Consider the following 15,184-nt stretch of genomic DNA (forward strand, 5'->3'; position numbering starts at 1 on the left):
GCAGCTGGTGTGAAGCTGTAATTACTTTAATGAGCCCTGGGAGTGGGTTACTTCCCAAGGCTAATTCTGTTTCTACAGTAACCAGCCAAAGGAGTGGAGCCCTGTAACATGCAGCTCGATTTTTTTCTCTGCTTTGAAAGAAGCCAAGGAGCACAGAGCGGGGGCATCAACCCTTAACCTAGCCAGTCGCCTGGCCCAAGATTTGACCACTTCCTGAACACAGCACAGAACCAGTTGCACCTCACAGTTCTCCTATGGGTTATTTTTGTCTTCAGTCTTTGTTGATGGTTGCTGTATCCTGCGGATATGATGCCCACCATCCCTAGTGCTAGGGTTACCATATGGCTCCGGAAAAAGGAGGACGGATTGAGACATCCGGGTTTTACTTCCATTGAAAGCAATGGACGTAAAGAGGACAGATTAAGACATCTGGGTTTACTTCCATTGATAGCAATGGAAGTAAATTACGGATGTCTCAATCCGTCCTACCTAGTGTAAACTTATCAAAATGTAAAATTGTCACCTCATCCCAGATCAAGCAATGTCAGAATTAGGCAGCCGTATTTTTGAAGATACCTCTGAGAAGGATGATGGGGGAAAAGAAACTGAAGTGTTAGCATATCCTCCTTCTGTTTATCCCAGGCACAAAATATCTCCTTCCAGTCCTGGATACAATCCATGTGTAACCTTGTAATGCTGATTTTCTCAAAAAGGTTCTGTGGGCAAATCAGCAGTGCAGCCCGTGAACAGAGCTGCCAGAAGGGAGACATTTTAGCCAGTCCTGGTTTTGAGTTTGCATCACCAGTTCTCTGTGCTCGTTGTACTTCTTGATTCTACCCACTGTAATCAGTACTGCAAATGCATCAGGTCGGCATTGGTCGCATAGGTGCAAAGCAATGCTTCCCCCCCTGAACACACACACACACAGTTCACCCCTGGGCACCCCCAAAATTGGAGAGTTGTCTACATCCCTGTGTCACGCTCAGTTGAAGGCTTTCTCAATCTCACACTCTTTGAGCCACTTCTCTCACTCACTAGGAGTTTGTTGAGCTCATTTTAAGGTGCTCTTGCTTTCACACTCTAATTCAGGGGTGTCAAAGTCTCTCCTCGAGGGCCACAATCCAGTCGGGTTTTCAGGATTTCCCCAATGAATATGCACGAGATCTATTTGCATGCACTGCTTTCGTTGTATGCTAATAGATCTCATGCATATTCATTGGGGAAAATCCTGAAAACCTGACTGGATTGCGGCCCTCGAGGAGGGACTTTGACACCCCTGCTCTAATTCATTACAGGTGTGTCACAGTTGAAGGCTCTGTCACTCATCAGAGCCTCAGTGTCCAGTGTTACAGCTTTCACAAGAGACAAGTTTTAGAGAAGCCAAAAGGTCCCACTAGCAGGGAGAAATCTGAGCACCCCTTCCTGTGTCTTTTATCTCCCTGTGCCATAACCCCTTTCCCCATGCATACAAGTGAATACGAACATAAGAATAGCCTTACTGGCTATTCTCACAGTGGCCAAAACCCAAGGAATTGCAATATTCCATGCTACTGATCCAGGTCAAGCAGTAGCTTCCCCCATGTCTTCCTCAATAACAGACTATGGGCATTTTCTCCAGGAAATTGTCCCAAACCTTTCTTAAAACCATCTAAACCAGTGGTTCCCACCCTGTCCTGGAGGAACACCAAGCCAATCAGGTTTTTAGGATAGCCCTAATGAATATGCATGGAGTAGATTTGCATGCTTCTCACTTCCACTATATGCAAATCTCTCTCATGCAATTCATTAGGGCTATCCTGAAAACCCAATTGGCTTGGTGGTCCTCCAGGACAGGGTTGGGATCCACTGGTCTACTCTATCCGCTCTTACCACATCCTCTGGCAATGTTCTCTCAAACCTATGCAGATACTTTAGCCACTGAGCCAGGAACAGTTTTCAGCCTGGAATATTAGATAAGTAGCTGCTTTATTATCTGGGCAAATTCCTTTCAAAAATGATCTCATATTGCCTCTTCTCTGTCTATATCCTTTCAAAAGAAAAGCAAATATGGTTTCATACAGCTTTTTTTCCCAAGCAGTACATATGACGCAAATCCTTCTAGACTTACACCCCAAATATAGTATCTGTACAAACCTCACTCTTTGGCCTTCAGTCTCACTCTTTGAGGTGAAAAATCATTCTTTGGGATGGTCCACGCTTTGCATCTGTATTGTCAAAAAATCCAGGACAGGCCTGCAGTCTTCCTCCTGGCACATGGGTTAAAAAAACAACAACAACAAAACAGACAGCAGAGAAGGCCAAGAATAGAGGCATAACCACTGGTCCAAAGACAGGAAGAGTTTTTATTAGCTGACCCGACATGGCCGTGTTTCACTACAATGCTTGCAAGCATTATGGCTCAAGTTTTGAGATACATTTGCGAATGCTGTGTTGATAACTACCCTTGTAAAGGCAACAGTTGAGACTACTTTAGATCGCAAGTGCTGTATTGGAATTTGCTTTTACAAAGGCATGAGCCCTGATGCAGGTATTTTGCTGAAACTCAGCCATATCGGGTCAGCCGATAAAAGTTCTTCCTGTTTTTGGAACCTGTGGTTAGCCCTCTGTCCTTGGCCATCTCCACTGTCTGGTTTTCCTTGTGTTCCCTGCAAAGATACATTCTTCTTTGTTGTGTTCTTGTATACACTTGGGTAACACCCGAACTGGAGGAAAAGTCCATAGTCTGCTATTGAGACAGACATGGAATGTTGCTACTCTTTGGGTTTTTGCCAGGTACATGTGACTTGGATTGGCCACCATGAGAACGGGCTACTGGGGTAAATGGACCATTGGTCTGACCCAGTATGGCTATTGTTATGTTCTTACATGAGCCAAGTATAGGACAATTAAGCCATTGTAGCATCACTGATGAGGTTGGCTCTGAGGCACTGTGGAATGAGGCATTATGACATCACAATCTCAGCTCTGGAATGTTGTTCTTATTGGGGTTCCAGAATTATTTTTGAGATGTTGGAATGTTGTTATTCTTTGGATTTTGGCTAGGTACTAGGGACCTGGATTGGCCACCGTGAGAACGGGCTTGATGGACCATTGGTCTGACCCAGTATAGGACAATTAAGCCATTGTAACATCACTGATAAGGCTGGCTCTGAGGCACTGTGGAATGACATCACAATCTCAGCTCTCTTTGGGGTTCCAGAATCTGGCTATTCTTTGAAATGCTGGAATGTTGCTACTCTTTGGGTTTTTGCCAGGCACATGTGATTTGGATTGGCCACCGTGAGAACGGGGTAGATGGACCATTGGTCTGACCCAGTAAGGCTATTCTTATGTTTTTATTTTTGAATAAGGTGCTCTTTGTAGAACCACTGGTTTCCCCTGGCTAGTCACCTGGCATTCCATAATAGTCTCCCATCCAACCATTAGCCATGTTTCACTAAATATGCTGCTCTCAGGATGCAAGATGTATTTACTGTCCATTGCTCACATGACTCTGAGCCAAACAAAAGAATCTGAACTGGAGTTCCTTCCATCCACATTGCTGGGATTTTTTTTTCCATAGATAATTTTGCATTAAATCCCACTCCGTTCCTTCCTCCGCCCTCACAACCAAATTACATCGCATGATACAATGCAGTTTATTAACAAGCTGAAAGAGAAACTGCCTGAGGGCGCTGGAAGTGTTCAATCATTTCTAACCATGTACCTCGCTGCCGCTAGCCTGGTCAGCACGTTCTCTGGTTTTGAAACCCATAAAATCCATCCATCTTCATGACATCAAACGGTTAAATAATCTTCCAAATGCTTCAGATTGCTTCAGGTCTTTGCAAAACGCATTTCAATTCTGAGTGCAAAATCCATTGACCAGGGATTCTATGGTGACCAGCAAACACTGTCAATTATAAATGAAGGGCAAAATAGTTACAGCTACTCTCGTGAAAGCATTAATTTGACAACTAATTTTGTTCAATTTATTGTTTGTTTACACTTACTCAGCTTATGAAGAGATACAAAGTAATGCTGAAATGATTAACCCTCAACTAGAGACTTTGTTTGAACAAACATTTCACAAATACTCAAGTTGCTGATTTCAAAGAGCAGAGTTTATATATAATACAACAAAAACAAAAATCATTTGCTGAGGGTTGATGGATCTCCAAAGGGTCCTGGACCATAGACTAGAGAATGACACAGGGACAAATTTTACCCCGTCCCCCTAGGAGCTCAATTTCCCTGCCCTGTCCCCATGAGTTTTGTCGCTGTCCCTGCCCCATTCCTGTAAGTTTCAAGTTTATTTAAGATTTCTTATGCCGCCCAGTCAGCCTTCTAGGTGGTGTACAATGTCATAAAAACATGTATTGACTTAAAAAAAACATATTTAAGATGACAGAACATCACTTATGATTTGAAAGTGTTTGAGGCTTGTGCAGATGAGGACGGAGCTTAGGCATTGGTGGAATGAGGCATTATGACATCACAATCTGAGCTCTAGAATGTTGCTACTTAGGATTTTAAAGGGTTTGAGGCTTGTGCAGGTGAGGACGGAGACTGCAGGAATGAAGCAGGAAAAGGAAAAGAACTCTCCAGGATGGGACAAGAAAATAAGCTCCCGCGGGGGACAGGGAAAAATCTGTCCCCATGTCATTCTCTACCTTAGACCTCTTTTACTCCACCTAGCTTGGATTTCCCTCGGGTAGTGGCTGAAAAGGATTTTGCTTCCTTTTCCATCCCACCAGCACTTTCTCCTGAGCACCACTTAACCTGAGCAGGGGCAGAGACTCAGCCAACTTGCTCTTAAAGGAAGACAATGTTGCTCGGAGGGGTCCCATGGTGAAGGCTCAAAGGAAGATACATACCTCTCCCATTCACACCCACCCACATCACTCCCACATTCTTGTAAAGTTATATCTCCTTTCCACAAGTTTCAAGGTTATTTAAGTTTTGATATACCACTTATTATAATACTTAGCGGTATACAATAAAAATGTGTGTGTGGTGGGGGAAGGAAATATAAAAATAGGGGGATACATTACATAGACAGACATAAAATACAATAGGGAAGTGGATGGAACGACAATATCGTGATAGGAAAGAAGGAGGGAAAATCACATTAGGAACTAAAATACTTCTTAAATCGAGTTAAAATTGTTGTGCCTTAAGATATAATATCATAGGCATAATTGAACAGAAAAAGTTTTAAGACTGGTTTTAAATTTAGTCACTGAGGTTTCGTGGAAGGGCGTTCCAGAAAGTGGGAGCCATTACTGAGAAAATGTGGGGGTGTTTCCGGAGAGGGAATGGTTAAAAGATTTTGTTGACTGGAGCGGAGTGTCCTCGTTGGGATGTACGGAGTGATTAGTCGGTCTGTGAATCCAGGAGAATTATTTTGCTTAACAGGGTTCAAAAGGTAAATCTGACCCTACCTGCAACACGACCCTGACCCTGACCCTAACCTCCCAGAACTCTCGGCTGCTGGACGTCCACTGGTGAAAAAGAGAAGTTTGCAGCTCATAGAAACAGGGGAAAGCAATTGGTTTCTTCCTTTTTCTTCAATTCTCTTTCTTGGATTTGGAGTTCCAATGTATAACTTGTCTTTTCTAAATCTGAGCACTTCTTTGAGACAGTGTGATGTGATAATTATCGGAAGGCAGAGTCCTAACTCAGGCTGCATCGTGTTGAAGAAGGAAAGGGAAGCTTTGATTCATGTATTTTTTAACCTTTCTTTAACCTCACAGCTTTCTCCTGCTCCTTTGGGCTTCCTTGGAATTGGCTTCTAGGGACTATGATTTTTCTGTCCTCTTGGCTTTCAGCTCAGCACAGCTACAGTTCTTAGCCAAGGAAGACAAACCAGGACCCCCCTCTGGAACCTTCTGAAGTGGACCTGAGTCTGCCGAGGCTGTAACTCTTTTGCAATGCCTACCCTGACAGACCCAGGGAGCAGAGGTCAAGCCCAGGCCCTCTGTAGGGCAGTGCCTTTGAGGCACTGGGCTGGCTACCTATTTCTCTTGGTTTTCATTATATTTTTATTAGCAAAAGTTTTATATTCCAAGTTTATTTAATTTATCTTAGTATTTACAGTATGCTGTATACCACTTATAGCCTCACGTGGTTTACATTCAGGCACTCAAACATTTTCCCCTATCTGTCCCGGTGGGCTCATACTCTATCTAATGTGCCTGGTTGTGGTAACAGCGGATAGTGTTTTTCATAAATCTTAACGACATTGGTTGTCCATTGCTCAAAGAATCCATTTTAAAATCTTTCTCCTTAGTTTTAAGGCCTTCCCTACACCTGATCAAGTTTCAAGTTTATTAGTGTTTTTGATTAATCGCTTAATCACAATTCAAAGCGATGAACATAAATGATAAACAGTAAAATTACAGTAATAAGGAATAATACAATACTTAACATAAGCTTAAAAACAAACAGGACTATTAACAAACTTTACAGACAAGAAAAAGGGGAAAAAAGGGGATTGAACTACAAAATATTAAAAATAGAATAGTCAGGGAAAAAACACAAGGTAGGGGATGTAAAATTCAATAATCATAATCAACTCACTTAGCTCAATTAACTCTCCTTTATACACCAACTAGATTTCTCTATGCCATAAATGCCCATCGACTAATTCTACTATGCCCGTCAGAAGCATACTACAAATCTACCAAAAAGAAGGCATTTTTTTGTGGAATGGCCTTCCATTGTCTCTACCCTGCTGGGTTTTTTTTTATTATTTAAAAGGAATCTAGAAACACATATTTTCATTTCAGTTTTTCAAGGTTTGGGAGTCTGGTCTGTGACTGGCATATTTCTAGAGACTTTGGATACTCCAAGAAGCTACAGCTGGTTGATATGCTTTGAATGATACATCTTGGTGTTGCTCTTGAATGAATGGGTGCTTTCCTTTATCTGATGGAGTTCTTTTCTGATTTTATAGATTTATTATTGCACAGCACCTAAATTTACTTGTAAGGTAGTCAATTTTATCAAATAAATTATACCATAGTACATAAATAAATAAATAGACCATCATAGATCCTCTTGGCTGCACAAACTCAACTATCGGTGCACACTTTCACCTGCAGGAAAAATGGATAATTTTCAGATAATCCATTTACCCGTGTAAGTGACTTGCTAGTTGAATATTTTAAAGTATGATGTCCAGGAGGTGCATTTTTACAGGACCGTTGTGCTGAGATGATCGTGATTTTGGGTTCTCCAAAATCATGGGGGGAAAGGGCTGTTCTAGGGGGTCTAAAATTAATTGAGGGGGGTGCAAGGCTGAAGATTCACTTAGGGCACTTAAGATTCTTTTATCAGCCATTGCCCCAGGTACATTAGATAGATTGTGAGTCCATCAGGACAGACAGGGAAAATGCTCCCTTGGGAGAAAGGTATAGAAAATTGAATGAAGGAATAAAAATAAAAAAGGAGGCTTTAAATCTAGAAACAGGATACTGGACTTGATGGACCTTTTATCTAATTCAGTGTATCGCGAACTGTGTGCCCTGGCACACCAGTGTGCTCCTGAGATTTCTGGTGTGCCGCAACACACTGGCAAGGAGGAGAGTCGTCCATGCCGGCTGCCTGCCTACAGGCCTCTTGCGGCGAAAGGCCCGTCCCGTAGGAAGTCAGCCGGCGCAGGTGACTTTCCTCCTGGCTGGCATCTCTCCTTTTCTCCCCGCACCTCCCAGATCCCTGTTACAGTGGGGGGTTATAGCCAGAGAGGCCTCCGCGCATGCACGGACATTGACGCGATGACATCACGCATGTGCATGAGGTCATCACGTCAACTTCCGGGTGCCTTGCGGCCAGGGCGCTGGATTTAGTGTGCCGCTGGCCGGAAAAGTTAGCGAGACACTGATCTAATCCACTATGGCAATTCTTATGTTCTTATCTTTTAGAGAAAGATGTTTTCTTATTGGAGGAGACATCAGTTAAAATCAGCAAATCACTTGGCAGCTTCTGTCGATTTGCCTCCTATCAGTTTTATTGGTAGCATGGAATCACATCAGTCTAATTTTGGAAGGGAATCGTGCGTTCCACCTGTGGTTTTGAAGTGACGGTTATTGTGGTCAGAGGGCCGGGTATGAAAATACACACCCGAGCTAAGTATTATCATGGTACATTATGAAATTAAAATAAGGAATAAATTAACTTAAATAATTGTATTAAACAAATCCATATACTTTAAAGTGAATGAAAAAGATATTAGGACCGATGATAGCTCGCGAAATAGTCACAAGACTAGTTCTGTTAACTTGTCACCGCGAGCGCTTGAGATCCTATTTCATCAAACTTACTCAATTTAAATTAAGTGCATGAATTTTTGGGTCTAACATCAGCCTAATTTTGGAAGGGAATAAAGAGAGAGAGGCCAGCAGTTAACTGGTTTCTTTTATCTCTGAGCTGAAATTTCAGCAGTCTTGAAGATCTTTGTTAATGTCTTGTGAAACAGGACTATGAGGCAGCTCTGGTCCTAGGTCCAGAGTATACTGTGAAATATTACTTTGAATACTAACATTTATACAGTGCTCCAAACTGTACTCAGCACTGTACATATACATACAGAGAGAGACCTTCTCTGTCGAGCTTACAGTCTAGTCTTAAGAACATAAGAACAGCTATATTGGGTCATCAGACCTATGGTCCTTCTAGCCCAGTTTTCTGTTTCCAACAGTGGCCAATCCAAGTCACAAGTACCTGGCAGAAACCCAAATAGTAGCAAGATTCCATACTACCAATCCAGGGAGAGCAGTGGATTTCCCCTCGTCTATTTCAATTGAACACTATGGACTTTTCCTCCAGGAACTTCTCCAAACCTTTCTTAAATCCAGCTACACTAACCGCTGCAATCGGTTCATAGACAACCCTGCGAAAGACAAAGGCGCGCGCCGACAACTGAGCGCAAGACGGAGGTGCGCGCCAAAAGTGAAGTTTTCAGTAAAATGTGGGAGGTTACAGCCCCCCACAACGCGGCGCGATCTCTATTAAGTAAAGTGGGGGGGGGTTCCCCCCCACGCCCCCCCCCCGTCGGAGCCATAAAAACAGTAATTTCTTCGGCGCGCGCCTCCGCGCTGGGCTCAATTGTCTGCGCGCGCCTTTATCCCGGTGCGCTTTTGACCTGACACCACCTGTTCTACACCACTCAGGATTTTGTAGACCTCAATCGTACCCCCTTCCGCTGCCGTCTCTTTTTGAAGCCGAGAGCCCCAGCGTCTTTAGTCTTGCCTCCTACGAGAAGAGTTCCATCCCCTTTATCAGTTTGGCTGATTTTCTTTGAACCTTTTCTAATCCTGCTGCATCTTTTTTTTTTTTTTGAGATACGGTGGCCAGACCTATGCACAATACTCAAGGTGAGGACACACCATGGAGCAATACAGAGGCATTAGAATATTCTTGGCCTTATTTGCAATCTCTCTCCTAATAATTCCTAGCGTCATGTTTGCTTTTTTTTTTTTTTTTGCTGCAGTGAGGAACAAATACATTTCTGGCACTTCTCTCTCTGCTGCACTTTCACCCATTAACAGATGACTAGGATTGCAGTGGAATTTAGAAAGCGCTCTTAAACAATGTATGAGGAGGGAACATGATAATACACACCTTAGCCTGCTGCTAGTGCTAGAGGGAACAGGCTGTATCTCCTGTAATAAGCAATGTTATTAATACTATTCATTATTTATTCAATTTTCTATACCGTTCTCCCAGAGGAGCTCAGAATGGTTTACATGAATTTATTCAGGTACTCAAGCATTTTTCCCTGTCTGTTCCAGTGGGCTCCCAATCTATCTAATGTACCTGGGGCAATGGGGGGGGGGGGATTAAGTGACTTGCCCAGGGTCACAAGGAGCAGTGAGGGTTTGAACCCACAACCTCAGGGTGCTGAGGCTGTAGCTTTAACCACTTCACCACTCTAGAAATCAAAATGTAGTAAAAGTGAGCCAAGTACAGGACAATCAAGCCATTGTGACGTCACTGATGAGGTTGACTCTTATTGGTGGAATGAAGCATTGTGATGTCACAATACCAGCTCTGGTTATCAGAGGCTGAAACCTTTTACATTATTTATTCATTCAATTTTCTGTACTGTTCTCCCCAGGGAGCTCAAAATGGTTTATATGAATTTATTCAGGTCCTCAAGTATTTTTCCCTGTCTGTCCCTGCGGGCTCACAATCTTATCTAATGTACCTGGGGCAATGGGGGGATTAAGTGACTTGCCCAGGGTCACAAGGAGCAGCGTGGGTTTGAACCCACAACCTCGGGGTGCTGAGGCTGTAGCTTTAACCACTGCGCCACTCTAGACATCAAAATGTAGTCAAAGGGAGCCAAGAAAAGGACAATCACGCTATTGTGACATCACTGATGAGATTGGCTGTTAGGCATTGGTGGAATGAGGCATTATGATGTCACAATACCAGCTGAGTATCAGAGGCTGAAGCTTTTCACACTATTTATTCCATTTTCTATACTGTTCTTCCAAGGGAGCTCAGAATGGTTCACATGAATTTATTCAGGTACTCAAGCATTTTACCCTGTCTGTCCCAGTGGGTTCACAATCTATCTCATGTAGCTAGGGCAATTATTCTATAGTGCTACCAGACATAGTCAGCGCTGTACAGAGTCACAAAGAAGACAGTCCCTGCTTGAAAGAGCTTACAATCAGACAAAGTAGCGTATCAATGTCCAAGAGCATTTTGGAGGTCCACAACTCTGGGGGAAGCCTTTATCTTCCACTGAAATATATTGGAGTCAGGGAATTTCTTTCTTTTTTTTTTTTAATCTTAGTTTATTTATTAAAGTTTGCATACAACAATCAAAGGAGACCAAAGAAGAAAACGAGAACAAGAGTCAGGGAATGTCTGAGATGAATGGGTGGAGATTTAGGAGTAAAAATTTCTCATTTATTTGTTAAGTAATGAACGTATGATATTCCATGCTGGTCAAAGGTTCTAATAGCCCGAACGAAAAAAATGCTTTATTCACCCTAACTTAACCTTGTCCAAACTGGTAAACAGCCATTACCTCATCAAGATTTCTCTTGCATTTATGATTTCTCAACACGTATTAAGCTCTTCCGCTTCCAGTGTTTTCTCTACCAGATAAATAAGTCTTTCACAGAATAAAAGATAAAGTGACAGCTTGTTCCTGGGAAAATAACACAGTTACCAATTTTTGGCTCATTCAGAAAACAGACTGTAGCTATAAAAAGCTTTTTGGGGAGCTGTAATGCATTCTTCACCCATCAGCTGGTCGCTTGCTCACTCTCCAGATTCCAGGAAACTATTAGAATACAAATCTTTTATTCACATCATTTGTTTCTGTTTTGTTCTCTTTCCTGCACTTAATATTCTTACCGACAGAAGCTTTATAGAGCGCTGCCGTGGTCCTTCCCAGCATCAGTGTTTCTTCTGGCTTTCTGTCCCAGGAATAGGATTCTCCCCCAACTGGGAAACCTGTCTGTGAGGACTGCCGGGGAAAATAGGCAGCCGATAAACTCTATGACCTGCAGTTCCCATAAGACACTTAAGCAAAGCAGAGGTCTAAGCTGGCAGAGGGCTGGCTCTTCAGCACAGAGATGTCACAAACTAAGGAAACGGGGTATACAATTTGAATGCTGTACAATGCATTCAAAATAAGAAGTATACTGCGGGGGTAACACTGCACTCTACATACAGGAGATTATATATGGAGAAAAAGACCTCAGTGTCACGTAGATTATTTTAAATCACTAATCCTCTGGACATATCAACTTCAAATAAACATTTTGAAGATGAAACATCCTGGGTCAGAAAAAAACTCCACCAGTCTAAATTATTGGGAAGGGCTAAAATGCGGACCTTACGGACCTCACGGATCTAAACTCGCACGTCCTTAAAAATCTGAAGTCCGCGCCACTTTTAGGGCTCCTTTCGCAAAGGTGCGCTAGTATTTTCAGCGCACTCACCGAAGTAGTGTGCGGTACCCAAAAAACCACCGCCTGCTCAAGAGGAGGTGGTAGCGGCTAGCGAGCGTGGCATTTTTGCGCTGCGCTATTCCACGGGTTAAGGCCCTAACGCACCTTTGTAAAAGGAGCCCTTAGTCTCGGCATAGGTTATGGCTCTGACAGACCTCTATGAAAATTTAGCTCTGACAGATCCTAATGCTTTCCCCAGAAAGAACTCACGGGAACGGGACAGGAAAATTAGTTCCCGCGGGGATTTGTCCCTGTGTCATTCTCTATTACCAAGGTCTTACTTTCTTACAGCCTTCTATTTTTTTGGAGTGCAAGTTAACAAAATAACAGTCTGAGTAACAAGGGCAGCCAGTTCCTAGAGAACAATTGATACATAGGTTTCACTGGCTTCCAGTAGAGGGACCAGCATTTTTTAAATTTAGCTGTAAGTTTTATAAAACCTTAAACGGCTTCCTGCCAAAATATTTAGTTGATGCATTTTAGGTTGCATCTTCGGAACGTGTATCACAAAGTCCTTCTTTGGTTTTCTTTCGGTGGGGGACGAGCCAACAGCAGAGAGTTCACAGTGCAAGGCCAGCCGAAGGGAGACTGCAGGAGCTGTGCCTAGTCCTGAGCACATGGTAGCAGAGTTCTGAGCACATGGCAGAACAGTGAGCGGAGAGTGTGCTAGCAGGAAGAAGCAGAGAGAGGAGCAGAGAAGGCGGTGCTAGCAGGGGAAGAGGCGAGAGCTAACTCCGCCCACCCCTGACATCACCAGCCAAACTCCCCCCATAAAAGGGGACGAGCCAACAGCAGAGAGTTCACAGTGCAAGGCCAGCCGAAGGGAGACTGCAGGCAGTCCTGAGCACATGGTAGCAGAGTTCTGAGCACATGGCAGAACAGTGAGCGGAGAGTGTGCTAGCAGAACTATCAATCTACAACTTTCTATCTCACCAACAAGCTACTAAATCTTTCTCACTAAACAGGCACACTAACAAACAGACGTTCTTAACTGACAATTAACTAACTGTTAACTAACTACTACTACTAACTAACTAACAAACTAACTACTCCATCCCTCAGACCAAGAACTAACTAACTACCTCTATCCCTCCCTCAACACTTACTGACCAACACCTAACAGCCCCAACCCTAACAAACATCCTAAAAAAAACCCCAAAAAAAACCAATTTTAAATTAAGAAATAATAACAATAAACCTTTGTAATGGCAGGTAGGACTAGAAGCAGCAAGACTTCAATCAAAACAGGCAGTTCAGTCACCGAGAGCACCCAGGGGATGGCTATGGTCCGAGTACAGATGGAAGGAGAACCAGGACGGAGGGCAGAGGTCTCTGTACAGACCGAGGCCATCCCCTCAAAGATGTCTACAGTCTCAACGCAGACAGAAGTAATGGATCAACCGGACGAAAGCCTTTTGATGGAGCTAAAGAGCCTGAGAGAGGAGGTTCAGCGCTTAAGGAGCATCCGAGACGACGAGACCTTCATCGATGGAGTCATCCAGGAGCTGTCTCAGATCGCTGAACAGGAACCTGACAAGACCACCCTGGGAACACCCATAGCATCCAAAACGGCCACCTTGAGACAAACTACCGGAATGCAGGAAGTGGTTGGAGACGCTGACTCCTGGCAGTTGGTAACTTCCTCCACAAGAAAACGCAGAGGACCTAACTCTGTCTCTTTTTCCCCCATACAGGACAGCTCAACATCGACACCTCATATCGCCCTGAGGAACAGATATCAGCTGCTACAGGAAGGTCCGGAGAAAGAGCTACAAGTAGTTGTTCAGCAGACGGTTCCAACTCCGGAATCAACAGTACAGCCCACCCCTAAGAAGCGTAGAGTGGTGGTCATCGGAGATTCGCTGCTGAGGGGCACCGAGGGACCAATCTGCAGACCAGATCTACAATCAAGAGAGGTCTGCTGTTTGCCAGGGGCCAGGATCCGGGATGTCACTGCTTGCATTGACAGACTCATCAAGCCCCGAGACCACTTCCCCATGGTTCTAATCCACGTCGGAACCAACGACACCGCAAGGAGCAGCCCGGACAGCATACCTGAAGACTTCAGGGCCCTGGGGGAGAAGCTGAGATGGATGGATGCGCAGGTAGTCTTCTCCTCGATTCTCCCAGTGAGGGGCAAGGGCAGAGCCAGAGAGGATCGAATACAAAGGGCGAACGACTGGCTGCGAGGATGGTGCAAGGAGATGAACTTCGGGTTTCTGCACCATGGAGAAGCATTGCAAGGACTACAGGGACACGACGGGCTACACCTAACCAGAAGAGGGAAGAATGTCCTTGGACACCGCCTAGTCCGCCTACTCCACAGGGCTTTAAACTAGGTAAGTCGGGGGAGGGTACAGGCACAAACAATATACCAGGCGAACTAAAATGCCAATACATTTATGAGGCTGAGGAAAGTAGACACCGAAATTCTGGGTCAGGGGTGAGTGCACACACTTTTGAGTCGGGAGTAGGATCACATCATATTTATGGGTCACATTGTAATTCCGGGTCTAGGGGGAGTACACACTGTAGTTCTGGGTATATGGGGAGTACACATTGTGGTTCTGAGCCTCAGGAAAGCACAAATAACACAAACAATGCTAAAGGTGTTCAAATAGCTCAAACAGGAATATCCCCACTGAGACATAACAAAAATATAACATGGAGGGCTATGTACGTCAACGCACACAGTTTAGGAAACAAGATCCTGGAATTGGAAACAGAAATAAGGAATGCCGATCTGGATGTGGTGGCGATATCCGAAACCTGGCTCACAGACTCCCACGGGTGGGACATGGTCATACCGGGTTACAACTTGCTTCGCCGGGACAGAGAGGGTAGGATGGGAGGGGGTGTAGCATTATATACTAAAGATGACATTAAGGTCACGAGAATCTCAGATGTCCAGTATACTGGGGAATCCCTTTGGGTTAATTTGGCCAGAGGGAAGGACAAATGCTTGTATCTTGGTGTAATTTACAGACCCCCAAGACAACAGGATGACCTGGATATGGAAATAATCGAAGATATAGAAAATATCACCTTGCGTGGGGACACAGTATTGCTAGGTGACTTCAACATGCCTGATGTGGATTGGGTTACACTTACCTCTGCTTCCGGCAGCAGCAGGAGGCTATTAAACTCTATGAAAGGAGCAAGCCTCAGGCAACTGGTGTTGGAACCGACAAGGGATCAGGCAATACTGGACCTGATACTTACCAATGGAG

Source organism: Geotrypetes seraphini, chromosome 13, assembly GCF_902459505.1.
Source record: "Geotrypetes seraphini chromosome 13, aGeoSer1.1, whole genome shotgun sequence".
Taxonomy (NCBI): Eukaryota; Metazoa; Chordata; class Amphibia; order Gymnophiona; family Dermophiidae; genus Geotrypetes; species Geotrypetes seraphini.